The sequence below is a fragment of the Protopterus annectens genome, chromosome 2.part2, assembly GCF_019279795.1.
Source record: "Protopterus annectens isolate FY-2018-M chromosome 2.part2, PAN1.0, whole genome shotgun sequence".
In the NCBI taxonomy this organism is placed as follows: Eukaryota; Metazoa; Chordata; order Ceratodontiformes; family Protopteridae; genus Protopterus; species Protopterus annectens.
Window position 1 is genome coordinate 786,474,343 of NC_056730.1, and position 26,644 is coordinate 786,500,986.

The window sequence follows — 26,644 nt, forward strand, 5'->3', positions numbered from 1 at the left end:
GAAGTGTGTGCAAGCTACAATATAACTGGCAACATAGCCAGGTGTTTCCAAGGTCTTGGGCAAACAAGTCTAAATTTACCTATGTCTGACAGCACAAAAAACAAAAACATAAAAAAAGAGGAGTGAAAAAAACATAGCAGCAATCCAGTATTCATGTAATCAGAACTGATATTTGGCTCCCTGTTGAAATGTCAGCACTTAAAACAGTGCTGACATGCCAACCCCCCACCAAAAAAAAAAAAAAAACACATGAGAAGAGGGAACTTTGACATTGCTCTTCTACTTAAAGCCTCTTTTTTCTGGGGGGGGGGGGGCAAGACCTCCTGCACCCCCCCCCCCATACTCCCTGAACTTATATATACCAACTCTGAGACTGCCATACATCAAAGAAAAGGGAATATTCTGAGAATTGGCATCTTGGACTTAGCATATATAAATTCTTTCCTTTGGCTATTTATTCTCCATATTTTGGGACTCACTCTGGTGGGTCCCAACATTTCAAATGGTTACTGATTTTTTTTTTCTCCAGTGCTGCTGTCAGTCACTGAAGATATGGCAAAGACAGTATAAAGGAAGAAGAATATCCCTTTAAAAAATATGTAGGCAAAGAAGTGTAATTAACTCATTGCTAAATGTATTTATGACAGCACAGATACAACTAAAAATCAGCATTGCCAGAGCAGGGCATTTAGTGGATTTATACAAATATAAACCAAGACACTGAAAAAAACAGTTATCCAATATGTAGATAGAAAACAGATAAATTACAGAAGGCATGTGTGTATGTGCAGTGTATGCAATGACAACCACACACATAATATGATGTGAATGTAGCAATGTAACAATATTACTCATGGATGGCACTGGTTAGGTCTGGATATAAAGGGAAATAAAAATAATTATGACTTTGCGGCAGGCCAAGTGTTACCACTAGCACTGTCTTGGAAACACATCTAAAAGTAATAGAGGTGCGGGATGTATTTGGAAAGCACCTGTAACACAAACACCCTGTGGAATAAGAGAGGAAAGCAGAACAGGGCTAAGCTGAAGTAGTCAACCATATGGAAGAATGCAAAATAAGGTAAAACAAATGGACTATGGGGCATCGTATTTTTTTGTGGGGATAGACTCTGCTTTTCTTTTATAAGAAAGGAAGTAATGGGTAAGAATAGGTGTATAGGATAGTTTGAGGAGGATGGAAAAGAAGACATAAGACAAAGACAGGGAAGCACAGCAAACAGAGAGGGTCATACAAAGACAGAAAACACACAGGCATAGACACACCTTCAGTACCAAGAAGGAAATATACAGCAAATGCAAAAATGTAATAACCAATCATGTGCCTGTAGTATAAACAGACTTCCAAAGTAGCGGTCAAATCTACATGATCTGCCATGCTGCAGGAAATCAAAATGTGATGCAACCTATGCATAAGTGATATACTGATATGTAGCTATATATCAACTTGTCATGACAGGCTCACAGTAGCAATGATGCATACATGGCCAGCCATGTACAACAAACAGCGTGTATGAAAATAAACATGAATAAGTTCACTGTGGATATTGTTGTAGAGGACTGCCAGCAAGACCAGATAGAAATTTCCATGATGGTGACACTCAGGAAGGTTATATGGTGATATTGTAAATCAAACATAGACATGACCACAGGTTGCACGGAAGACAAAATATTGCTTTGTGACATACACACAGACATATAGACATGCATACACCCCCCACCCAAACACACACACACACACACACACACACACACACACACACACACACACACTAGTAAATTAACTATGTACAGTTGTGACAGTGGAGTGTCAGTATCTGTTTTGTGCTATGTGGTAATGCAATGAATGCCACAATTGTACATCCATGTCTGGGTAAGTGAACAATGAAGTGGATGTGTAGTTGATGCTACCCTACATGAAAATGACCTGTAGGGATAAGATACATGCCACAGTATGATGCAGTCAGTCCAACATAACCAGTAGCCTGAACAGGGGGCAAGAGAATGCCACTATATTGCATGATGAAAAGTGGACAGGAAGAAAAATAATTATGTAGACAATGCAGAAAAGACCATTTAAGAGACTGCAACATGCCAGGTAATATGGCATTATGGAGTATATGAAAGCACAAAATGATGTGCCTCGGTCATACAGCAGATATTGCAAGGAAATAATATGCTACAATTATGCCATGTGGTAATGGATCACGTTTCAAACATTCTGCCACAATGCATACTAAACAAAGAAAGGGAAGAGAGGAGCATAATAGAGTATGCAAACCACTCAGAAGAAATACATTAGCCAAAAGTGATACAAATGTGTACAGCTAAATGCATGCACATGTATATTAGACAGACAGACAGACTTTTTTATATCAGATGTATATATAGAACTTAATATATACTTTCATGCAGTTTATAGGTGGCCAAAGAACTTGGCCGCACTGGCTTTACATACTGAAACAAGTTTTGAGGTTGAATGCATTTTTTCCACCAGAACAGTCCATGTAGGACCTATAACACTGTCAGAACATAAGGCATTCACAGAGAGATGCCCAGGTCAGGCACCATTGTCATACTGGGTATACACCCAACACTTGGGGAAATGACTGTGGTCAACACAAAGTGCAAAGGGAGAGCCTTGCCTTGGTAAACCACCTTCTATACTTTCCTGGTAGGGGGAATAGAACAAACAAGAAGGTATTTTCCCAAGGGTGAGGCTCCTCCATTGCACTTTGGTTGGCTTGACCCCTGACATTCCCCCCGATATATATCCAACATTCCTTTGGGTATGTAGAATGGTATACGTTGTGACTAGAATGCTGTGAATAGCACACATGTCTGGGCATTGTGGTTAGACGTGCATACAGTCTGCAACTGATTTGCTGCACTCATGGCCAGGATCCATACAACATATAATATAGGAGGACCTGCATAGATAGATGCAAAGGATGGCATCCATGTATGCAACCTCCTCAAAAATGAGGATAGCAGGAAACATTTAAGTACATTGCAGTCATATAGGCCCAATCAATATATGATGCCCATTAAGTGTGATATATTTGGTGGTAATGTATGCGCAGACAGGTCTATTTTCATTACTCATGTATCCACAGTGCCACATAATGTATGGGCAGCCAGGCTGTAGAGATGCAAACAGCTGTCTATCAATATTTTGGACAATACCATGAAACCTACATAGAACCATCATGGAGCATGTCTTAATGCATAATAGCTTTGTCCTTCATGTTATAATTCCCTGCATACAGATACCCTGGGAATATCATATGATCATAGCCATCACAAGGAATGAGGCATTTGAAATGGCAGTTAAACCTGCACAACTGCATGAGAACACCAATGGAATGCCCCAAGTGTTTTAAGTGCACCATGCAGAGAAATACTGTATGTGGCAGGCTAAACATCAGGGGGGCCTGCTTCCAGGCAACATAGGAGGCCATAGAATGTCAGGACTGCACACTGATTTCTCAACACCTATCAAAAACAAATGTATCACAGGGGACTATGGATGTTGTGTCAAGGATCCTAACAGCATGACTAACAGTTATGAACTACAATAACAGCGGACAGTCACGTGTATAACCATTACAGGCTACAGGAGACCATGGCTGCCATACAGACAAAACAATAGAGTAATGTGCTATACACAGGACCACCACCATGGCATGATTTACATGGACCATTGGTATGCCACTGCAGTAGCTACATTGTTGTGTCTGACACTTATTATAGAACAATGTGCATGTCCTGCAGTAGCATGTATGTACACATGTGTGAATGACCATTTTTAATGTAATTAAGACATTGTTTTGTTCTAGTATGGATGTATAGATAAAGAGTGAGACACAGTACTGAACAGCTCTTACTTCACTTTATATTCTGCTACTTGTTGAGAGAGATCACTGTTATTATTCTGCCTTGGTCCTTCTTGTCTCTCTTCTGATTTGATTTGGTGGACCATTCTTTTGGACTGCCTGGAACATTACTGTGGGATCACAGGTACTTTTTGTGATGATACAGGCAGTGCCATCTGTGCCAGGGAGACTAGGGCAGTGCATATGTACCATATGCCAGCATAGCTAGCTGGAATTTTGTAATGAATTGTATGTCATTTAATATAAACTGATTTGTATATATGCTTGTGTTAAAATGTATTTGTAAAGCAGCTTGTGTTAAAAATGTATCAACAGTGGGTCCTGCTGGGACAGAAAAGAAATATACATGTATGCCAGACTGTATATGTTGTCACTGGCCCAGAGGAGGTACATCACATATTGGTGGCAGCAGTGGGATATTAGTTGAACTTCTGTAGTCTGTAAGCAGTTGTCACTGAAGGTGTATGTACTCTCAGCTGCCTCACGGTAACCATACAGAATTTCATTTTTCACAACAGTTTTATTTATTTATTTTGTTTTTAGTTTAGTTTAGCTTAGTCAGGGAAAGCAGTCAAATATGCTATCAGAGGATTATGGCAAGCTGACAGTGAACCAGTTGACTAAGGTCTGCAAATCCAAGGGACTGGTGCATGCCAACCTGATGAAAGAAGAACTGATTTCAGCCTTAGTAAAAGCTGCAGCACAGTCCAGCAACCAGTAAGACAACCAGTCTAGTAATGGGGATGTACAGCCCTCTGAAACATGACAGTTCACCTTTTCCTCAGAGGACTTAAAAACCTGTCTGGAGTTAAAGTGACTTGAACTGGAGACAAACGTATGGCATTAGAATTGGCAGAGAGACTGCGGCATTTGAAGGCCAAAGAAAATTAGAATCAGTGTCAGCATGAAAGGGAAATGCTGACTCTTCCACAGGAACATGGAGGTAATGGAGAAACCAAACCCCAGAAGCAACAGATGTCACTAAATTTCTTCCATAGTAAACATAAGAGGATTTTGATAGTTTTATTCATATATTTGAAAGAAGATGCAGAAAATATGATGTTGACCAAGGGCTCTGGGTATGGTTCTGACCCTCTTACTCCATGGTAAAGGTGTAACTGCTTTTCTAAATTGTCTGATACTGATTGTTTAAATTGCCACAAGATTAAACAATGTTTATCTGAATGTTTTAAGTTAACACCCGAAGATTACAGAAAAAAATTGTGAGCATAGAAGTAGGGCAAATAAAAGTGCATGTGATAATATTGCTGAGATAAGCACTTATTTTGATAGGTGTGTGAATGGATATCAGATCACTTATTTTGAAAGGCTGGCAGACCTTCTGGTGAGGGAATAACCCCTTATCACTTTGCTTGAGGACATGAGAATCTCATTGGCAGACTGGAAGTGTAACTCTGCATATGAGCTGAGGAGAAAGGGGGATCTCTACTTGGCAAACAGGACACTACTGCACAAAAAAGGGATACCCAGTGCTGCACATGGATATAAGGGAACTCATGGAGGGCAGCCTAAATCACCCTGAAAGAGTCTACCAGTAAAAGGGAAAGCCACTAGTTTGGGTACACAGCCAGGATTGGGGATTAGAAGTTTTAAATGTAACCAGAGAGGCCATGCAGCATACAAATGTCCACAGAAGCAAGGTGGGAAACAAAAGCTGAGGGATCCAACAACTGGGAATAACATCATGACAGTGGTAAGTTGTCTGGAGACAACAGGGGTACCAAACTATTACTGGAGTTTGTATCCTATCTTAGTGGATGGAAAACAGGCCACTGCCAAGAGGGACAAAATCTCAGACATAAACATTGTGAAGACTGCAGTAGTTAAAGAGGAGCAGTACATACCTGGGCAGTTCACTCTAGTCATAGCATTAGGAGGACCTCATTCCAAATACATTTAGCCAGGGTTCAACTGGACTTTGAGGGTGGAAAGGGAAACAAGCAAGTAGGTGTGTTTGAGGATATCCATGCAGATTTATTGATAGAGGATGATTTTGATAATGCAGTACCTTGTGTGCATGCAGTTATATGCAGTCAGGCTTGGAGCCAGGCTTGTGAGTCTGGTAGCCTGGGAGTGACCCATACAGACCCAACACCTGAAGCTGGGGTTGGTGATGTGGCTATTTCATGGGGGGCTACCCTGTAGCATTGAGCCTGAAGGTGAGCCACAGCTGCTGATAGGTACTGATGTTCACTTGGACAGGATGACTGCACGTGCAGAGGTGAGTAGTAGTACCCAGGCTGACAGTGAGGCAGTGCTGTCAGAATATACCAGACTTCCTGTAGAAGGGGAGCTGGGAAGGGTAACAAAGGTACATTTGAGACAGACACAGCTCTTGGATCCTACACTACAAGGCTTGAGGGAAGTAACTAAGGAGACACCTGATTTTCTCAAGGAAAAGGGGAGTCTGTATACTGGAACAAAGGGTTACATTTCTAGTAATCATTTTAATCGGAGTTGCTGGCTACTGAGACTTGTCTGCATATATCAACTGGACACAAGCTGATTTAAGTATACTTTTCTCAGCACTTATTTAAGATTTGAGTCAGTAAATATTGTGTGTCTTTGATTCAGTAAATATTGTGTCTCTGTCTCTCTGCAGTTAAGTTGCCTGAAGTGTCAAAAAGTGTAGCTATCTGGACTCATTGAAAGTTGTTAGACTGCTATTAAATTCCTGTCTTAGTGTAAGTTAGCCTCGGGGTTTCTTCTAGCTTTAAAATCTGTGTTGGTTACATTTCTAGTAATCATTTTAATCGGAGTTGCTGACTACTGAGACTTGTCTGCATATATCAAATGGACACAAGCTGATTTAAGTATATTTTTCTCTGCGCTATTTAAGATTTGAGTCAGTAAATATTGTGTGTCTTTGATTCAGTAAATATTGTGTGTCGCTTTCTCTCTGTAGTTAGTCTCACCCCCTTCCCTGTTTCCTGTTATGGTGTTAATCTTGGTGGCTTTGGAATTGCCCACCCCTGCTGTAAATCTGTTTTTGCACACTCCTCCTGGACCCATCTCATTTACTCACTCAACTGAGTACAGTGAGATCATATTTTGATTTCAGATACTCCTACCAGTCCCATCTCCTCATTGGTGTACAGAGAGAAGGACATTCCCCTATAGTATCTTAATCTGCTCTGTTTCCTCCCTCTCCAAAAAAAAAAAAAAAAAATTGCACTTCATCTGCTTTACTGTATTTGTGTTTCTTCCTACTTTATTACCTTATTTTGCTTTTGCCTCTTCTTAAAACTACTCAATTGAATTTAATCTGCTGCCATTATTACTGCTTGTTAATAGCCTGATTAAATTGTAACTGTTATTCTAAGGCCCTTGGTTTAAGCACTTGGGCTTCATACAGTTGTTTTACATTAAGAAGGTTTGTGGTCTGCACTGTTGTGGCAGGACAGGTAGCGTACAACCTTCTAATTTGGGAACTGCTGATTGACGGCTCAGTGTCTATTATTCTAAAAGTGTATTAGTTCTGGGTTAAGCACTTGGGCTTCTGGCCAGTTATTTTACATTAAAAAGGTTTGTGGTCTGCACTCTTGTGGGAGGGGAGGCTAGATTCTGCCCTTCTGAGCTGAAATTTCTGGTTAAAGGCTTATTGCGTATGCTTACTTGAACTGTTTCTTTCTGAAATCGGTACGCCTTGTTTGCTGTAGCATAGACTAGATTCAGGCCGGCAGGATCTAGGTTTGTTTGTATAACTTGTGCACTGATCCAGGCCGTCTTTTTTGGAGAAGGTTTCTCTGTACCCTAGTGGCAGGACTGTGGAGTTAGAACTTGTCTTATTGAAGACTGCTGGGACAGGGCTCAGTTTTGAGCTTTTTAAATGGTTAATTCGGTAAAGTGTTGTTTTGATTGTATCTGCTCTATTTTCTGAAAAAAAAATATATATATGTACTTGTTTCCCACCTTTCTGAACTAGTATAGTCCAGTTTTCAGGTTATTGCTGAATCCAAGGCTGTGTTACAAGTTTCTGTGTTGCCCATACCTTACTTGGATAGAAGGAAGTTTCTCTGTTCACCTGTGAGAGAGGGGAGCTTTGAGTAGCCTATCTGTCCCTGGAGGAGTGGATTCAGACCAGAAGTTAGTAATTAATTGGCCATTTTGGGCTAATTCTGATTGTATCTGCTCTATTTTCTGAAAAATAAATAAATAAATAAATAAATAAATAAATATTTGTTTCCTGCCTTTCTGAGCTAGTATAGTCCAGTTTTCAGGTTATTGCTGAATCCAGGGCTGTGTTACAAGTTTCTGTGTTGCCCATACATTACTTGGATAGAAGGAAGTTTCTCTGTTCACCTGTGAGAGAGGGGAGCTTTGAGCAGCCTATCTGTCCCTGGAGAAGTGGTTTCAGCCCAGAAGTTAGTAGTTTATTGGCCATTTTGGGCTAATTTCTATCTCTTTCACTTCCTTGCTATAAAAACTGCATTTGCACAGTTTTTGCGATTGTATTCCGCTCAGCTAGTGCCTTCCAGGTGTTCTGCAGAGTCTACAGCAGCAGAGAGGCAAAAGAGTGACTTTGGAGTCAGTAAGTATAATTTTTCTGCTGCTTCCTGTCTTAACTAATTCTGCCCAAAACGCCAGTTTTTTTTTTAGTGAATCTGTGATTTAAAAAGTTTGTTATTGCTACATATTGTACTTATTTGCTGCCTGCTCTTGAATTAAGTCATTTTTGTGTTTAAGTAATCTGTTTAACTGTTGTAGGCTACACACTAAAGTGTAATAGCCTTTTTCTGGGCATTTAAAGTGTTGTTTTGATTGTATCTACTCTATTTTCTGAAAAAATAAAAAAAAAAAAATATATATATATATATATATATATATATATATATATATATATATATATATATATATATACTTGTTACCCACCTTTCTGAACTAGTATAGTCCAGGTTTCAGGCTATTGCTGAATCCAGGGCTGAGTTACAAGTTTCTGTGTTGCCCATACCTTACTTGGATAGAAGGAATTTTCTCTGTTCTCCTGTAAGAGAGGGGACCTTTGAGCAGCCTCTCTGTCCCTGGAGGAGTGGTTTCAGCCCAGAAGTTAGTAGTTTATTGGCCATTTTGGGCTAATGTTAATTGTATTTGCTCTATTTTCTGAAAAAAAAAAAAAAATATATATATATATATATACTTTGGCATGCCTTTCCTGAACTAGTATAGTCCAGTTTTCAGGTTATTGCTGAATCCAGGGCTGTGTTACAAGTTTCTGTGTTGCCCATACCTTACTTGGATAGAAGGAAGTTTCTCTGTTCACCTGTGAGAGAGGGGAGCTTTGAGCAGCCTATCTGTCCCTGGAGGAGTGGTTCCAGCCCAGAAGTTAGTAGTTTATCAGCCATTTGGGCTAATTTCTATCTGTTTCACTTCCCTGCTATAAAAAACGCATTTGTGCAGTTTTGTGCAATGGGCAGCGCCGTTTAGCTAGAGTTAAACTATTCTCGGCGCCTCAAAGTCTAGTCTTCAATTTTTCCCTTGGAACTAAACAAACCTTCAACTTTAGCACTCAAACCATTCATTTCATAGTCAAGCACTTGCTTAAAACTCATGCCAAGTACTAATTAACCCTAGCACTAGACCCCCCCCCCTATACTGTCCAAAAGGACAAGGCTTTCTATTCGTCCCCACCAGCCAATCAGAAAAACAGCTTACTCTACCTATTCAGGCATATCCAAAGGGCAGTTTCTGGTGTACTCTCCAGTCCAACTGGTGAATCTGGGCATTTTGAGGCAATGTTACAGCTGCCTCATGTACACAGGCAACCCTCTCCTCCTACCATCAAACACTAATATATGCGAGAGATGCAATTATACAGCCAAACTGGAGGCAAAGCTCTCTCAACCCAAGACCAGAACTGACAGTTAAGAGAAGTTGACAGTTAAGAGAAGGGTAATACTTGCAACACACCACCAGTCTCACATAGACCTAATAAATCAACACCGGCAAATAACACACATGAATACATGAAAACATACTCGGAGACTCTAAATAAAAATCTGCAAAAGAGCAGAGACCTCCAAAGCAGACATCCAAGCAACCTCCACACCCCATCACCAACCATGAAACACATACTTCACATAATCAGTGTGCCACACAATCACAGCCCTTAACGCAAAAGAACATACCCAACCCACTAGTAATAGGTGACTCTATAGTCAGGCACACTGATGTCCCACTAACTAGGCTGGACAAGGAGAATGTTACAGTTAGCTGCCTGTCGGTTGCCAGGATCCGCCACATAACACAAGCACTCAGGTCACTCCAGAACAAGTACAAATACAACTCTGTCATTGTCCATGTTGGTGTGAATGACCTGAGATGTACCTCACTGGACTACATGAAAAGAGACATGGAAGAGCTCTCTGATCATGTAGCCCAGGCCAGTATGACCCTGAGTAGCATCTTGCCCTCACCAAGAATGATGCCACAGTATAAAGAAAAAAATGATCAATTTCAACATTTGGTTAAGTTTCTGGTGTCATTCAAAGGGGATCCAGTATCTGTCTTCCTGGGATGACATGCTCGACAAGCCGCATTGCTTCGCAAGAGATGGCTTGCACCTTAGACTTTCGAATACTGGCCAAGGCTCTTGCCACCCCCATAGTGCCTTTTTTACGCAAGGCTCAGAAGACAAACCACCATCATAAATAACACACATAATGAAAAACTGAGGGTAATGCTACTCAACACCAGAAGTCTAAACCTCAAAATGCATGCACTCGAGGCACTCCTCAGTATGGAGAACATCGACATCTGTGCAGTAACAGAAACCTGGTTTAAGGCTCCTGAGAGCACCCCAGCACTACTAGGCTATAACTCATACCATACCTTTTGGCCACAGAACCAGGACAGAAACACAAAAGGTGGGGGTGTATCCATATTCATCAAGGATACCCACACCTCCAGGTTAGTGGCGCAGCACAATGCATTAGAGCTCATCCATGTGCAACTAACAACAGGCAAAACTGCAATTTATTTATTTATTTATTTACATTTGTTGGCCGGGAGTGTCTGACTGGACATAGGTCCATTTTCAGTGGAGGCCCGGGGAGAAAAGCTCCACAGTTAAAATAAACAGACAGTAGTTACATTGGATTACATAGCGATTAACAATTTAACATAGCAATTAATTACAAACATATTTACAGATGAAGAACATAGTACATCAGTAGACAACTAGAATCTTTATCTATGAAATACATAACAGACATTAACAAATGTTACAATAAGAAGTTCCTGCTGTATAATAAGTACTAGGCTTATGAGCATCTGAGCTTGCTATAATCAATGTAGTTAGTGGGGTGGAAAGAAAGGTAGTGATTGGATGGGGTGGGTGATATTAGAGTGGGAGTTGCAAGGGCATACCCAGCATGTTTTTAGGTGTGCTTTTAGTAAAGTTTTGAAGTGGGTGCATGATGGTACTGAGGTAATTTTGGGTGGGAGGGAGTTCAATAATTTGGCTATGGCGCAAGAGAATAGTGCTTCACTAGCAGAGTTACTGGCTTTAGTGATCTGCAAGTAATTTTTGTTGCTGTATCTTAATCCAATCCAAATTGTAGCTTGCTACAGATCACCCACCATGGCCCAGGACCCCCATTCCATATTTCTGGAGACACTGGAAAATATGAAGGTCCTACCAAACACCCTAATACTGGGTGATTTCAATTACCTAAACATAAACTGGGAGAACTACTCAAGTACTAACTCCCTTGCCCAACGCTTCCTAGAATTTATAAACTTGAATGCCCTGGATCAACCGGTCAACACCCCCACCAGAGGGGACAACATATTGGACCTGGTCATCACCAACATGGGCGACTGGTGTTCCACACCGGAGGTCAACCCCTTGCTGGTTAGATCAGACCATGGACTAATCACTCAGGATATCCACATTCCGCCCCCACCCCCAATCAAGGAAACCACCATGAAAAACTTTTCAAAAGCCAACTTCACGTTACTTAAGACCGAGGTGGAAAGGTTCACAGCCCCCATGCTAAAGGACAATGCTGTCCAAGCTGCTGAAACCTTTACAAAGGCACTCTATGAGCATCTGCAGGAATGCATGGATCATGCTATCCCAAGTAAAACCAAGACTCACTCCTCCAAGAAAAGGAAACTAGTCTGGTGGACCCCTGCTATAAACAAGCTATACAACAGAAGGAGGAAACTGGTACAGAAAAGAGTAAAATCCCAAGAAGGAAAGACAACCCTGATCAGTATCAGCAAGAAACTATGATCCCTCATTAAATCATCCAAGGCTAGTTTCGAAAGAAAAATTGCCAATGACTCCAAAGATAACCACAAAGTGTTCTTTAGCTATGTCAAGAACCTACGTGGAGACTCTCAGATCTGCTCTGAGTTAGTGCAGAATGGCACAAAATACACTGAACTGACTGATATTGCTAACATTCTGGCAGACAGGTTTAGTGCAAACTTCACTCCACTCTCACCCCCTATAGAGCCCATAACCATACCAGAAGAATGTAGGGCCCCATCAATCACAGACACACAGGTTAAAACAGCCCTATCCAAAGCCAAAAACACAGCTTCAATGGGACTGGACGATGTCCCAGGTTGTGTCTTACAAGAGCTCCAAAATGAACTAACCCCTCACCTAAACACACTGTTCAAACTCAGCTTCTCTACAGGCTACGTACCCACAGAGTGGTGCACAGCAACAGTTATCCTGCTCCACAAAGCCTGACTAGCCTGATCTGCAAGGCTATGAAACGCATCATTATGGAACTCATTAACAGAGACATTGCGAACCTCCAAACCTTGGACCCTACCCAGTTTGGCTTTGTTAAGGGCAGATCATTCCTCCTAAACCTGGTGGACTTCTTTGAGACAGTTATCAAGGCATTAGATGAGGGAAAGGAGGTCCACACAGCCTACCTAGACCTTGCAAAGGCTTTCGACATCATTCCCCATTCTAGTATTATAGACAAGCTCACCAGCTTGAACATAAACCCTTACATCACGAGATGGGTTACCAACTGGCTCATAGATAGAACTCACATGGTAAGAGTTGAGGCACTACATCTGACTGTAAACCAGTTACAAGTGGCATCCCCCAGGCCTCAGTCCTAGGACCCCCTCCTGTTCGGTATATACTTCTCAGAGGTACAGGCAAGCATAGGAGGACTATGGCTGACCAAGTTCGCAGACGACTGCAAACTAGGGGCCATAATTGATTCTCTGGCTGATACAGACACCCTCCAGATGGGTCTCACTGAGATGGATACCTGGTGTCAAAATCATGGCCTCAAGGTAAATGTCAAAAAGTGCATAGTCATCCCCTTTGGAAAAAACAAAGTACCAGCGAACTACCACATAGGTGGTAAATGTAATAAGGGATCTGGGGACCCAAGTAGATAGTAATCTCTCCTTTGATAATCATATTGCCAAGGTGGATAGAAAATCCTTCTATATGACCCACCTAATCACAAAAGGGTTCACATCTAGAACAAAAGAGGTTATTGTGCCTCTCTACTCATCACTCATTAGACTCATCATAGAATACAATGCCCCATTTGGGATGTACCATACAAGACACCTGCAACAGCTGGAAAGACCACAAAAGTACCTCACCAAGAGGATTACTGGCCTCAAACAGATGCCCTATGCAGCCCAACTCAAGAAACTCCAGCTGTACTCAGTTGCATACTGCTTACTCAGAGGTGATCTCTGCCTGACATACAAGGCCATGTCCAACCCAGAATTAATGAACATGCTCCACCTAAAAAAAAACAAATCCTGGAGAGCCACACACTCTAGAGATATAAACCTCACCACAATGATAAATAGGACATGCTGGAGGGATAGATTCCTATCCCAGAGACACCCCATAATTTGGAACAGGATTCCAATATATATCAGGCAGTGCCCCTCACTAACACTCTTCAAAAGAAACCTTGACGGTTGGGGGGAAACAGAAAATTTACCCCGGGGATCACTGCAGTGGCTCTGCTGGACAGTGGCACAGGGAACTAATGGCTCTGCTCGGCAGAGGCACAGGGAACTAATCTAAGGGGGTGGCGAAAGCCAACACATTCTGACTAGGCTTATAAATGCCTTTGGGCAGATAGCCTAGTACTTACCTATGAACCTATGAACCTATGTATAGAGACTGGACCTCCGAGGGAGGGTTAGAGGTTGAGGTAATGCAACAGTTCATAGTTTCCAGAGCCTACCATCTGTCACTTCTAGCCATAGCCCATGACATTCCTCTTGAAGGTCATATGGGCATAAAGCATCCATCGAGGCAGAGAATGTGGCAAATGCTTTGTTAGATATTTTCAGCAGGGTAGGTTTCCTGAGAGAAATACTGACTGACAGAAGTACCAATTTCATGCCAGACCTGCTGGCTTGTCTGTAGGAGTGCTGTGGGTTGAAATACCTAACCACTACCCCCTACCACCTCCTGACTAATAGTCTTGTGGAGAGGTTAAACTCTACACTGAAGACCGTGCTGAGGACATTTGCAAACCAGCTTAAGAGAGTGGGACAAACATTTGTCCCATCTGTTGTTTGCATACAGAGAGGTAACCAAGGAATCCACATTTTTTCACCCTTTTTGTTGCTGTATGTTCATGGGGTGAGGAACCCTTGGATTTGACTCATGATGAGTGGAAGGATGAGTGTGAATCCCTAAAAGAGTCTGTTGTCTTATATTTCCTAAACCTCAGGACAAGGCTTATGGAACTCATGGACTTGGCCACAAGAACCTGGCAAGAGCACAACAGCAGAAAAAGATCTGGCATAACAGGAAACCTTGTGCCCAACAGTATGTTGAGGGACAGCAGGTTATGGTGCTCATTACTGTCAGACACAATAAGCTGCAGTCAGCTTGGGAAGGAACCTTCAAAGTGGTAAGAAAGTGGTGCAAAAACTTCAGCCCTATCTATATGGAAGGAAATTTGCTGTGGTTATAGACCACAATCCCTTAACATGGCTATATCGAGCTAGCCAACAAAATTCCAAGTTATTAAGGTGGAGAATAGGATCACAGGCATTTGACATAACAGTGCAGCACCATAGTGGGGTCAGCAATGCCAATGCAGTTGTGCTCTCAAGACAGGACATGGGTTAATGTGTTCCTCGAGTGGCTAATTTCTCAAAAGCAACATTTTTTCCAGCGTCACTTGAGAAACTAGCATCAGTCTTCAAAGGGGGAGATGTGGATGATGTGAGGTAGTACCAGCTGTGCCAGTGGGAGCAGTGCAGTGCACGTGCAACATCTGCCACATAGCTAGCTGGAATTTTGTAAAGAATTACATGCCATTTGAATATCAAACTGATTTGTACTGATGTTTATGTTAAAAATGTACTCGTAACATTGCTTGTGTGCCAGCCTTTCCCAGTTGTGTTTGTTTGTGTGTATGTGTATGTGTGTGTGCGAGTGTGTGAAAATCCAAATCTCAAAAGAGTTTGTGTGATAGCTACTTTAAACAGAGAGACTGAGAGCACTGATTTCCCAAAGAGGTTGGTGGAGGGCTTGGCTTGGAACACCTGTCTAAGGACTCAGTTCTGTAGTTGTCATCTGTAGTTGTCATATGGGAGACTTATTTGAGGCCTGGAGAGAAAACTCAGCCCCAGAAATGGAGTGTGGATTCCCTGTATGCTCTTAAGGGAAATTCTTGGTGTAGAGGGCTGCATCTGAAAATACTGCATGTGTCTATTTTTCTCAAAGTGAATGTTCCCCACTCATGTCAGTGGTGAGGACTGAGGCTCCTTGGCCACTGGCCCAGAGGAGGGACATCACACTGTCTTTGACTGGTTTGCTTTGTTCCTATCAGGTCATACTCAAAGGGTTGTCTCCAGGATGAATTCATCTTCCTCCCACTGTTTGGTATCTGGGGCACTTTAGGCTACATTCTTGGCACCTTGCTCTTCACATTTATCTACTGCTGCTAGATCACATAAGCTGTGCAAAAGATTTGCAATACCATTGCTATGCTGATGATGTACAGCTTTTTAAGCCATTGCAGATGTACTTCCCCATTATCCACAATAGTGGGCAGACACAACTGTGTGGAATAAGCACTGTGTAGATATTCAACAATTACCATGAAGTGGGTGCTGTCATCAGACAGTGTATGTCATGTCTTTGTGGGTAAACTATATGCCAGGAATGACTGCAGCACAGACAGCCATTACAGAAGCACTGCCAACCCAGTGACCATTGCCTTACATAATACATGCATTTTGCATGATATGAGCAGTAAACAACATGCTGTAAGTTAATTTGCTAATCTATGGGGTTGTGGCATATGGTGCACAATTATACTAGTCTGAGTGGATACAGTGATCCACACAGTATCAATATGTAGCTGTGCATGTTCTTGTTTTGTGGTACACTCAACACTGGTATATCAAAAGCTCATGGCATAATCATCACAGTGGTGACAGTAGCAACTTTCAACATCCATGCTACCATACTGTCTGTGGTTCACATCTTTATATTTATTCAGATTCTAGTTGCTGTGTAGTCATTGATGGGACCCAAATGTCATATCCATGTTGTACACACATTGGTATCAAGACTGTCAGGATGCATGTCATCTTACAGTTAATATACTCAAAGTATCGATACTTTCCAGGTATTTACTGAAAACAGTACACCATTAAGTGCTCCAAGGTACCATTGTATGTATTTCTGGAAGATATACAATAGTGTTTATGACTTGATGTTTGCAGTCACTTAGACATATTTAGCTACTACTGAATGCATATATTCAGGGATTGTTTTTTGACTGTTGTGTATTGTGATGTATAGCTATCTGCCTGTGAAGGTATGTAGCACCATCCATTGCATTTATACTTATTTATATGAGGACTGCAAGATTCTTGAGTCTCATATTACTTCTATTTGGTATGAGGGAGTTTAGTCCAACCAACATAGCTAAACATATGCATATTCAATATAATTTACTTTCTATGCCTGAGTATATGCCTGATCTCAGATGACCTATGTTATGATCATGGCAACAGGACTTCCACTGTAACAGGCATATAAACTGTCTAATTTGCATAATATCCAAGAGTCACTTTTACAGTAAGTATATTGCCACTATGACTACATATACAGCCACAGAACTGATACTAACAAATCATAATATGGGTTGGCATTAATGCACACATGGCTCCTGACCTCAACAAATGCAGTGGTCATGTATACCTTAAATTATTCACCATAATAAAAGGAATTACCCTGCTACAATATACTTATTTGTATTGCATTTACTGCTGTTCATTTTGAATTTCTGGTATTGTTTTGTTGAATATGTGGTATTGGTTTTTGTTTCTAAGTTATTTGGTTTTCAGTTTGATTTGCATTATCATTACTATTGTGGAACAGTTTGTCAGCCTTCACTTTTGTACAGAATTGTGCCAGTATACAGACTATTGTCCAGTGTTGGTCTATGCCTGTGAAGAGTGCAAGCAGGAGAAAAAGTGTCAAGGCCACGGCAATGGAGAAACTGTAGGAGCTAATGTAAACATATTAGATACAGAGTATGGAAGCTGATGGTGGTGTCCCCCTATACCCATAGTATCACACATTAGGGCAGTGATCTTTTTATCTGAACACATATCACAAATTAACGACAGTATATATTCTCCATTGTCCAGTCATTCCAGGTATTCCAATGGAAGAGATCGAAAAATGTGTTGTGTTTTTTTTTTCCTATGTTGCATGTTATGTTGTGTACTGTTTTTGCCACACAACTGTAGTAGCTGTAATATCAAAAGATATGGTGTAGTATGATGCATCTTCAGTTTTATGTGTTCCGTGCAAGTTTACTATGGGTATTTTGCAAATGCTGCTATTATTTCTGAAAGAGTAATGCAGCTCTAACATATGTGTTTAGTGCTCAACATAAAGTGGTTTGCTTATAATCTAAGTTGTTTTGTGCATGGTATGATGTGTTTCTGTTTCTGCCTATAACACACCCCTCCTAACATTGAGTAAAGCCACATTAATGTGTTCCAAATTAGAATTTATTAGGATGGAATGCCTATCATATGAAATGTGCCTAAAAAGTCACTATGGGGGCAGCAACAGATTTACCCAGAATGCAAAAGGCTTAGTAAGAGAGGTACAGACCATCATCAGCAAAGTAGGGAGATTTACTGGATCCCCTAAAATGACACCAGCTACATAGCCAAGTATTAAAGCCAATTATACACACACACACACACACACACACACACACACACACACACACACACACACATACATGCATATATATATATATGTGTGTGTGTGTGTGTGTGTGTGTGTGTGTGTGTGTGTGTGTGTGTGTGTGTATATATATATATATATATATATATATATATATATAAATAAATAAATACATGCATGCATATTTGTATATGCATAGATGCATATATAGATATATATGTCCATATATATCTGCAGAGCCATGGCAAACAGGTATCCATATTTTCCTTATATTATATACCTACATAAATGCTGTTGAAATGTGTACCTTTTTAATTTCTCCAAGTCTTTTGGGTTTCTCATACCATGACGGGAATGGAACCCTTTTCCTAAGTCAAAGTACGATTAAAGTTCCTGAAATTAGTATTGTTTCATTCTTTGATGTCAGCCAAAAGTGCTCTTAGCAGCACCTGCAATGTGCCCAGTAATGACTCCTTCCACAATTTGTATGGTCTTACATGAATTGGTAACATATCTAAATACGATTGTAAATTATTTTTTATAAGACCCATTTCTCCTACTACTATTGGAACTGTCTGGGTATCTTTCTTCCACATGGCTCTCGTTTCTGCCTACAGATCAAGGTATTTTATGATTTTATGTCTCTCTGTTTGCAGGGCACTGTAGTCACTGGGTGTGGTGATTTCAATGATCAATGCTACTTTTGTCTTCTTTTCTTGGACCACTATATCCGGTTTTCTAGCATCTATCTTTTGAACTGTTGGTATTGAATGATCCTATGTGGTATAACCATCATCATTTTCTATGATTCTTTGTGGATAATGTTTCCAATGTTTTTCAGCCATTTCGATACCATAATGTTTGCAAAATCGCCAGTGTAACAGTCTTGCCACATTATTATGCCTTTCAGTATACAGCCCCTCTGCCATTAGTGCATCACAACCAGCAACAAGGTGTGTGACTGGTTCCAATTTGGTTTTACAAAACCTACATATGTCTGTTTCTCCCACATGTTCAATGGACTTTGTAAACCAGCATGTACGTAGCCCACTATCTTGGCCTGCCAATATTAACCTTTCATTTCTTGATTTGAATTTGCCTCTTCTTAACCATTCCTGCATTCGTTCTTGATCAACATCAGGCTCTTCCAGAAGTTTTCTATACTTGCAACTATATTTATGTTTTTCCCACATTTCTTGCCTTCTCATCTGGTCCTTCACCTTATATTCTTTCTTTTGTTTTTTGTCACATTCACTTGCTGCCTGGTTTTTATCCACTTCTGGTGCGATTTCCATTCCTGCTTGACGTCGATATGCTTCTGCTAAATAAAGCAGAGATGTCATCTTAGATTTATTCTCCTAATGTTTCAAAATGTTCACTAAATTTGGATCTTGTGAGGTCATTATATATGTGAAGAGTCCCATGACTGCAGATCTAAACATGTAATCAATTTCAAGGAGGCCCATCCCTCCTTTGGAACGGGGAATATATAATGTTGGTATACACTGATATTTATAAATCATTTGGTAAGCATGAAGCATCCTTCTTGTTTTAATATCCAATCTATCCAACACTTTTTGGGGCCAGTCAATCATTCCAAAACTGTAAGTTAGGAAGAGCAAATTGATTTATAGCTTGGATCTTATTCCTAGACGTCAATGCTGTTTTCAGGATTAATTTAAGTTTTATAAAATACTCCTTACTGAGTTTTATTCACATTTGTTCATGTTTTATTGCTGATCATTCATCAATTTCCAAGTATTCATACACTCCCTTTTGCTCAAGTTCTTTTATATCACATTCTTGTCCGAAGCTGATGTTTTCTTGGTGCTGCAGTTTTCCTTTTTTAAAGGTTGCTTTTGCACATTTATCAAGACCAAATCACATTCCAATATCATCTAAAAAAGTTTTGGCAACCTGCAGCTGTGCTTTCAGTTCCTCATCTGATGAACTATACAGTTTTAAATCATCGACAAAGAGAAGATGAGAAGTCATTAGACTTTGTTTTCTAGAAGCCAAATTGTAGCCATGGCCTAAGCTGTTAAGTAAACATCTTAATGGATTAATGGCAAGACAGAATAGCAACGGTGACAAAGACTCACCCTGAATATCCCCCTTTGAATTTTTATCCCTGGGATAATAATCTGTCCTTTATCATGACTTAATTGTAAAGTAGTCTGCCAGTGTTTCATGGTTATTGTAATATAATCAATCAGTGTAGGGTTTATCTTACACATTTTTAAGCACCCTTTTATCCATGAATGTGGGAGACTATCAAATGCTTTTCTGTAGTCAGTCCATGCCATACTTAGATTCTTCCCCATCTTACAGTTCTCCACTATAACCTTGTTTAACAACAAATGATCCTTTGTTTCATATGACTTTCTTTTATTGCCCTTTTGTTCTACTGCCATAATTGGGTTTTCTTCTAAATGACTATAAAGTCTGTTGGTGTCAATTCCCGTGTATAGTTTATATGTCGTTGGAAGACAAGTTATTGGTATATAATTTTTAGATAGCTTGCAAGTTCACTCTTAAGTGAGAGCATTGTTTTTCCTGTTGTTAACCAGTGCTGTGTGTGTTCGGGGTGTGCTTATAAATAGTTCTTACTCATAGCTAAATCCTCGTGCAAAGAAGTTAATACTTTAAGCCAAAAGTTAGGTACTGCATCTGGGCATGGGGTTTTCCAGTTAAAGGCTTTTCTCAACTTTGTTTCAATCTCTCTGGCTGTTATTTCATCCCATTTCATATCCTGTACCTTTAAACTTCTTATTCTTTCTTTTACTTCTTCTATCCATTTAGCATATTTCTTATGTTTCACAGGATCTTCGTAGTTCTCCAAAATGTATCTACTTCCTCTTTTTTTGGCGGTCTTTCAATTCCTTTTACCATATCTCCCAATTCTCTATAAAACATTTTGGGGTCATCAATAAATTGCTTATTTTGTGCTTTTCCCTTATATTTATCTTTGTATCTTCTAAGTCTTTCCCCCTGCTTTGAAATTTTTAGTTTGCTTTCTCCAATAGTGCATAATAGATCCTCATCTGTTCAAATACAGTGCATTGCTTTATTCACATCTATCTTTCTTAGTATTTTTGTTGATCTATTCATCTTCTATACTCTTCTAACAATGACACTTCTTGTGTTAGCTGCTTTTTAGTTTTCTCTATTTGATATTTCCATGATGGTATTCGCTTTGCCCCCTCTTTTCCCTCACTACCCTGTGTTCCTGTGGTAGAACTTTATCAGTTATTAATTTAGCAGCACAGTAATATATTATGTTTACTTCTGTTATATCGCATGGATCTCTATGGACAGTCCTAATTATTATGTTCATTTGTTTTATCGAGCTTCTGACTTTTGGGGTTTTATTAACCTTCTGCAGTCTATTTCTCTCATTGATCTTGATATATCTGTCTTTGTCTATTAAATCAAGCAACTCTTCTCTTAACTCATTTTCTTCCATATTAAGGGCACATCCCTTGTTTTCTGTTTCCTGTGGGCATTCTGTAAAAAGTTTTATAGCATCTTCCTGTGGCACATTCTCTTCAATTTCATCCTGTGTCATCTGTTGCTCTGTCATATAGGAACTCACTGGCCTATCACTCCTCAAAATTGACTGCATCAGAGTTTCCAGAGTTTCCTGTTCCTTTCCTTGCTGTCTAGCTTCAGATGAACTTTTATACTGGTTTCCTGTGGAAGGCTCCAAAATATCTTGATATGGCACCTAACCAATTGCTTCCTGTTCCACTGGTTTCCCCTTAATTTGGATATCCATTGCTCTATCCTGTTGTGGTACTTTCTGTATTCGATTTACTACACTGAATCCTTCTCTTTGCAGCTGTTCCATAACCTCAATTTCTATTTCTTTGACTTCTCCATTACTAATCTCTTTTTCTACTTTTCCTCTTAGTCTTCTTATTTTTTGTATTATAAAGCTTTCCATATCCGTATTCCTTTCCCTATATTTTTCTTCAAATATCTTTGGTGCTGCTCTTTTTGTATTGATTAGTTTTGCTTTCTCCTTTGCATACATATTACACCATATTAAATCTCTTTTCCTTTCCCCTGGCCATATTTCTTCTTCATATGTCTCCTGATTTTCTTGTTTTTCCTTATTCTGGGGACTCACTCCATCATGCTGTGATGTAGTCTGTTTTAAACCTTCTACATTAACTCATTCACTTCGCAGGCACTCCATAACATCAACTTTTATTTCTATAACTTCTACTTTACTAATCATCTTTTTTTACATTAAATCTTTGTGCTTTTAGTTTTTTTAGTGTATATTAGTTACCTAGGTGTGTACCTGTGTAGGCACCCCTATGTCTCTCCATGGATAAGTATGTATGTATGTAGGGGTAACGTATGTAGCATTATAAAAATTTAGCTATGTCCACCTGTGTATCTATGCCAGTAGGATGGGCTACAACAAATTGGTAGTATATGTGTGTGTGCATGTGTCCTGTGTCTATATGCATGTTGATTACACCACACCCAGTAATATAGGTATGTGCAGATATGAACAATATTTGTGGAGAACTCTTTCAGCTATCATCAGTGCTGATTGTCATACACACAGAGTACATGATAAGTATACTAAGCTGAATAACAGTTGGCAAATTAATGTGCTACACACAGAAACACATGCACAGACACACACACACACACACACACACACACACACACACACACACACACACACACACACACACACACACACACACACACACACACACACACACACACACATAACATAGCCTCTGATATGCTATCAAGGCTCCTATGAACAGCCATAGGGCATCTTAGAAATATCTGTAATAGTAGTGAATGCTGACCATGTGCAGGGTAGTTGTGTATAACCACAGAAGTCTGTATAATTACAACAGTCATGGTAGAAAACATGAATAATCATTCAAGTGAATGGTGAATAATACACATCACAGACTGTATGCAGTGACTTCCAACCGGCATTACCCACTGCTTCATGCATGGCAGTCTTGCAACACGACATTATTGTCACCATTGCCCTTTGCTTTATAGACTTGCAGTTAATAATGTTGACAGTGTCATTCATAATGGTAAAGTTATACAGTCGATTATATACTAACAGGAGTTTTTTCCTCCATATCCCTAAGAAAGAGGGTTTTGAAGTAACATCCTATACATGCTGGGTTATCACCCTTACCAGAGTCCTTAACTATACTGCCTATATACACCCAGACCAAAATACAATACATCATTTAAGTGAATATGACCAGTACGGAAGGAATGGTCGAGACCCACTGCCTTGGATGCTATAGTTAATTGTATTTCCCAACACAGTTCTGTAAATCAGAGACTGAAGCATACATAAACATAGACTAAAGTAGTGTTGTAGGAATGCACTGCACTAGTCTATGTGTTGGTTTAGTTCATAGCAGTAGACCCTACCCTTCTGTGCATGGCAATCAAAATACATGTAACAGCTATCCTAACACCTGTTGAATGCATACATATACCTGAGTACATGCAATGTGTACACTATCACTAGCTATAAACATTTTGCTACTGTTTTGTAGTAGGTGTTAAGGTATGTAACCTGCTACATATTCCAGTTGCTTAGCTATGGTGGGGAAAGAGGGTACAAAGTGTTGGGGGCATGATTCGCCAATCCCGATCAATCTATTGTTGATACCAAACCTGCTTTAAAAAAGCTGGTATTGCATTTGCAGTCAAACCTGAGAACTGAAGCACTCCATGTGTAGTCTAAACTGTAGCAACTGATGCTACATTGTAGCTGGAGTTTAAAAGTAAAAACAAAAAAAAATATTTTTGTTTTAACTAAAACCTGAGCATTGTAGCACTTCATGAAGGGAGGTTATAAACTGTAACAACTGTTTGCTACATTTGTAGGCAACAGTTTCATACAGTTTAAAAAGAAGTTTGTTGTTTTTTTTTTTATCTAAAACATGAGCACCATATTGCTCTGTGCAAACAGGGTATAAACAGTAGTAACTGTTTGTTACATTTGTAGCAAGCAGTTTGCTACAATTAACAAAAAAGAAGTATGTTGAGGGTTGGTTGAGGGCAGGGCACAGAAATGGTACCTGAATGTCTGGAGCAGGAGGGAGGGGGTTGTCTCAATGCATCTGGTCACCTGGTTGTTACGCAAGTAAAATGAACATCCTTTTTTTTTTTTTTTTTTTTTTTTTGGTTTTCACTTGAAGAGCGGAGGGAGTGGGGCACTGGTTCACAATACTGGCCCAGGTCGGAGGTTAAGCCAAATAAAATTTTGTTTATTGAACAGGTGCATCACTGCATCCTTAGCATGTACAATTCCCTAATGGAGGCCACAGACCATACATTGCACATATGGCTGTATCACACAATGGTTTTGAAAGGCACTATGCAGCAATGTATTTGGGCATAATGGGCATTTTGGAATGTGTACAGCTAGCCATGTCAAAGTAACGTGCAGACTCAGGATGTTGAATATGCCATATGTGTACTGACCACACTTGTGGTACATTCTCCAGGGTTGGGTTCTGTGCGGCTGTGAGCACACTGCCCACAGACACATTCTGTTACCCAACCAGCTGCACAAAACCCATGCAATGATATAGGTGACTGTAACGTTACCACATAGGTTGTGGTTCCTCCACACAATAGTGCTCCCACACATCTTGTATCATCCACCTGCTAGTAGAAATGGTGACACTCCACTGCTTCTCAGATATTTGAATGCTCATCTTGTGCCAGGGCAGCCACAGGCACAACAGTGGCTGACAGTAAGGAAGCCCTAATTATAGTAGTACATCATCCCTTTGTCACTTTACACTATGATAGTGTGTCCTTATCTCCATAGTGTGTCCTTATCTCCCTGTGGTAATGATGATTGCTGTGGGCCCTAATACCAGTAGCAGATACATATGGTAAAATACATTTTTTATGTCACAAGCTGTTATACATGCACTGTTTACTATTCACATCTGTGTAGGCCTTATTCAATGAAGGTGTATCTGTATGGTTGCCTCTGTGTTGTGTTTATGTTATTTAATGCCATCTTGCCACTGGGATTCATGATGACTTGCCATGGATAGCTACTCTGTACTAGATGTACCCCAAGACACTGCTACTGTGGTTGGTTTCCATATATATGGTTTACTGTTGTGTGTGCCTTTTCAACACTTTCTCTTGTTTGTAACATTTTGTACTGCCATAGTATAAGCTATGTCTGCTACCACAGTATATGAAGAAATGCATATTATGGCACATCCAAGTATTGGTGTGCAGAGCATTTTATATGCATATTGCTAGACTTGTTCTGTGCATTTTGCCTTTATATTATGCATACTTGTAGATCTCTAACTATGTTGCCAACTCCTAATATTTGATAGCAACATCCACTGCACTGCCTATATCTCTTTATGACTGCATGCCTTTCCATCTTGTCCTCTGTGCATTACTTCTGATTGTAATGCATAAGAGGCTTACAGGTCTTCTGTACCATTCTTACCCATGTTGATACTGCTAACAGTGTGGTGTGCACTGGTGTACATAATTTACAGATGTATTTTGCAGTAGTAAATGCTCACATATGGCCATGGCCATACCAGCACTACATTTCTATTCTCATTTGTCTTCATACTGTCTGTATCACTGTGTGCTATAGCCCTCCATGTATTTTCTGGATGAAGCTGCCTATCTGGTGTCTGTGTCACAACTGCAGAATTGCCTGCATTTTCCTACAGATGTCTTTGCCATAAAATCATAGTCATACTTCCAATGTATTACCTATAAAGGTTCTACTTTCACATTGCACAACCATAATTGTTCATACCATACTATGCATGGATGGCTGTTGTCATGTCTAAGTGGCAAATTCAGTTTGTAGCTGTCTTGCATGGAGCTTTATGGGGGTATTCACTCAAAGAATGTCCCTGGTGTTGTTCATACGTATACTCTACCAATGGTGTCTGGCTATCTACATTTTGCATGTTGTCATGCCATTCTTGCCTTGCTTTCTGCCAATATGTCTGGCATACACCTACCAATCTGTGTCTACTCGATGCATCTTACTGCACAATATACATGTAGGTATACTGGCAGCAAGTATAGGTCACACATGTGTCTATAATATGGAGTAATCAAAAGTTTTATTAACAAATTATGATAACGCAAAGAGTAAAAAATAATTACATAAGGAAAATTGAAAAATTAAACATTTCAGTTTAAGCATATGAAATTAAAAAGGGATGGGAAAAATCAAAAAACTTTTAACTGTAGTGAAAAGTTAGAACAAAACTTATAAAATACTTATTTGTCATATACAAGCAAAAAAATCTAATTAAGAAAAATACGATAAATGATAATAATCAATGAAACATTGTAAGAAGTTCAAACGTATTAGAAAAAAACATGAAAATTCAATTATTTAAGCACATGAAATAACAAAAGATGTAGCTGTAATGCAAAGGTTAAGGAAAAATTGTAAAATACTTACGTTACTGTCATATATCATCAAAGAAAAATCTAAAACCTA

General features: G+C 39.8%; 1 pseudogene; it reads left to right on the forward strand.

The window, feature by feature from the left end:
* Nucleotides 1-2,681: 2,681 nt before the first annotated feature.
* On the forward strand, nucleotides 2,682-2,828 carry LOC122796072 (annotated as a pseudogene).
* The last annotated feature ends 23,816 nt before the right edge of the window (nucleotides 2,829-26,644 follow it).